Source organism: Copadichromis virginalis, linkage group LG3 (assembly GCF_057382275.1).
Source record: "Copadichromis virginalis isolate Kocher_CV1m ecotype Utaka linkage group LG3, C_Virginalis_male_GT1.1, whole genome shotgun sequence".
Classification (NCBI taxonomy): Eukaryota; Metazoa; Chordata; class Actinopteri; order Cichliformes; family Cichlidae; genus Copadichromis; species Copadichromis virginalis.
The window spans coordinates 52,094,348-52,097,590 of NC_140620.1; the positions used below are offsets into that span (position 1 = coordinate 52,094,348).

A 3,243-nucleotide genomic window follows, 5' to 3' on the forward strand; every position below is an offset into this window, starting at 1 on the left:
CGGAACCGGATGTAAGTTCCAAAAAACTGAATTTTGGAACTGAAATTGAATTGTATAACTGAAACTGAAATTATTCGAGAGCTGAATTTTTAAAGGATAAAATGCAGTTTCAAAGCAAATCAATTCATTTTCAAAATATAAAATTCAATTTCAATTTAGTGATGATCATTTTCAAACCATAAATTCAATTTCAAATTAGACTAATTCAAATTCAGTTTTCAAAAGCATTTATTCAAGTTACAATTCAGATTCAATCTGAGCAATTCAAATTCAAATTTAACTTATTCAAATTCAGTTTCTGATGGCACAGATTTCTGCCCATACAACTTGTTCATTGCAAGTCTGCAGTATTAAGAATAACTTGATATTTCTGACTGTACAATACTAATTGTTTACCTACTAACAAACATTTCAAGTTCAACAAATGAAAAAACAATTTGTGGTAACCTGAATATGATTAAAAATAATTAACAACACTTTGTAGTGATGTTAAAGAAATGCATCCAGAAATGCATACACTATTATATATTGTACATATATTTATTAGTTTCAGGTTGGCCATTCTTGTATTTTGCTCGTTTGTGTTGTTGTGTTTGCACATCTCTGTTGCTTGTGGGGCTCGCACACAAGAATTTCACTCGCATGTGCTGTGCCAGTGTGCCTGCACATGTGATGTGACAATAAAAAGTGATTTGATTTGATTTGATTTGATTTAAAATCAGCCCAACTTTTATTTTCAAATGCAAAAAAGTATAACAGCCAACATACTGGACACTGTTCTCTTGAACAACAAACAATTATATTGCCATCACTGTTATAATCTTACAATGAAACAAAGTCTCAGATTTAATTATTAAGAAAATAAGTTTAGACCTACCACAAGTTTGTTTTGTACATACATTACTTATATAATCAAAATAAAATATTTATTTTTCTGTCACAAGTGCAGTCTCTAATTTAAACAACACATTTGTTTTCCATTCCAACACAGGAGCTGGAATGTTGTATTATTTTAAGGATGGCTTGTTTCCAGTCCAGGCATTACTGCCTGAATGACTATCATGGATCGAGGTGATCCAAATGTAGGAGAAAGTCTTTAACTTCCCTTAAGTACAGTGGCAGTGGATGTGGGTTGGAGATGCAATGAGCTTGAACCTGCAGGCGACCATCTTCACTGACCACACCATCTGTGATGGAGGACTCATCTCTCCTGGTGTCCTGCAAGCAAACAATCATATTTTTTGGAACATGAACTTAATTGCTTTCTTAAAAGATTTTTTTTACCCTGCATTTGGTATAGAACAGACTCAAACTTAGACAATCTCAGGCTCCCTCCCCACCGGGGAGGTGACATTCAATGTCCCACTTGTCAGTCTGGATAGCCGTGACCACCACCCAACATACAATAATGTCATGAAAGCATCATTTTAAAAAGGGTTATGCAAACATGGCTAATAACTTTTATTCTAATGATGTGCAAAATGATTTGGGCACAAAACAAAGTTTGCTGTTAGAAAACCTGCAGACTTCACTAAATACAGTGTAGACCCTCTAAACTAAGTTTGGGGGATGTGATCTTTCAAGAAATGCAGACCAAACTGTTGTTGTTTGTTTACTTACACAGTATGTCTTGTAGAATTAACTGGAGTCAACAGCAACAGCATAGTGCAGTCATATCTCAAGTCTAATAACAGAAGACAGGAAAAGATTAGTGAAGAAACAACTTCCTCAAACCAAAGCACAAATAAAACAATAAGTAAAACAGGCTGATCTAAAGTATGATTAAAGTTCAGCCTGATTACTATAAATGTCACTGACAATTGCTAATATATTGGAAAACCAAAACACTTACCACTGAGTTGATGTCTTTCTGTCCAACAGCAGGAGTGCTGGTCCCGAGCCTCAAAGACAGTAAGAAGCAAGCAGAGGGAGAAAGAACAGAACATTTTTTAGAACCTGATTTGATCCTTAATGGCTGTGCAGTCATAATAACTTACAAGACAGAAGGTCAATGTAGACCCCATACAACCAAATTAAACTAACACATATAGTATTAAAAACACCATCTACTACTGTGTCTGAATGTGTGGTATTGGCACTGTCAGTTTAGGCCTAAAAATGTATGTGTTTTAAAAAAAGACCACCTAATTTAAATATAATCATTACATGCTTGTTAAAAGTTAACTTCCAATATATAAAGTTTCTAATAAGCAAAATGACCAGATCTAACATATGGCAGGGTTTATATGTAACATAATGTTTCTTACGATTCAACTCTGGAATTTAACTTAATTCTTTAGGAGGGCAAGCTATTCTCAAGTATAAAGCCAATCTAGACTTTATCCATTTAACAGGCCACTAATCTGGATTATAGCTTTCACAACAAAACCTGTTTTTAAACACATTTTTTTAACAAAATAAATACTATTGTTATTATTATTATTTAAAATGTAATTAAACAGAAAAGTGGTTAAATACAAAAGCAGTTTGCTTATGTTGTTAAAGAAAGGCTAGATTTGACATTAATAGATGCCACAGATGTTCAAAAGCTGCCTCAAAGCATTAAAAAAAATAGATGTCTCCAAAAACGTCGGAGCATTTTTGCAAATATGTGATGTTTTGATAAATTAAGTACATATTTGAGCATTACACAGCTACATCCTCGCCTGAAAATATCTTAAAAGTTTATTTTGTGACCCAGAAAAAGTAATATTTAAAAGTTTTTTAGCCGCGCTCCTCTGCCATTGTCGCGTTTACAAGCACACACAAGTACACACAGGCTCCGACAACTGCGGCCGACAAATGCGATCCTCCTTTTCCCCAGATGACCCTTTCTGGGTACAAATACAGGCCATTTACTTTTTACCAAGCATTAAACATTAAGTCTCTCTCTTCTAAATGATTTAATAATGATCAACATATTTATTCTGCCTTACAGAAACAGCATTGCACATGTTGAAGGCTCTCACTACTTGATAAAAGTCTGTTCATTTCCTTTGTATCCAGCCTCTGTATTGATCTTCCAGTTCAGCCTGTTTTCCATGTACTACATGTACCAGGTACTTGTACTTCTCCCCAGCTGATGATTGTTTCCAGATCACATCACAAAATCATCCACCAGCGCTTCACACTCCTCCTCCTGCCATCACTAATACATCCAGGTGTCTTGACTCAGACTTGTACTGAATGTCTGAGTGTATAAAGTCCAGGACAGAACTGTCCACCTGTGGAGCTCCTGCTGCA

At 34.9% G+C, this 3,243-nt stretch overlaps 1 long non-coding RNA gene across 1 annotated transcript; it reads right to left on the reverse strand.

Annotated features, from left to right (window-relative positions):
• Positions 1-727: 727 nt before the first annotated feature.
• LOC146715200 (uncharacterized) lies at positions 728-2,338 on the reverse strand. The gene is made up of 3 exons (XR_014918927.1): positions 1,853-2,338; positions 1,621-1,684; positions 728-1,218 (listed from the first exon to the last, which is right to left on the reverse strand). It is a non-coding gene; the product is annotated as an uncharacterized LOC146715200 (long non-coding RNA).
• Between the last annotated feature and the right edge of the window lie 905 nt (positions 2,339-3,243).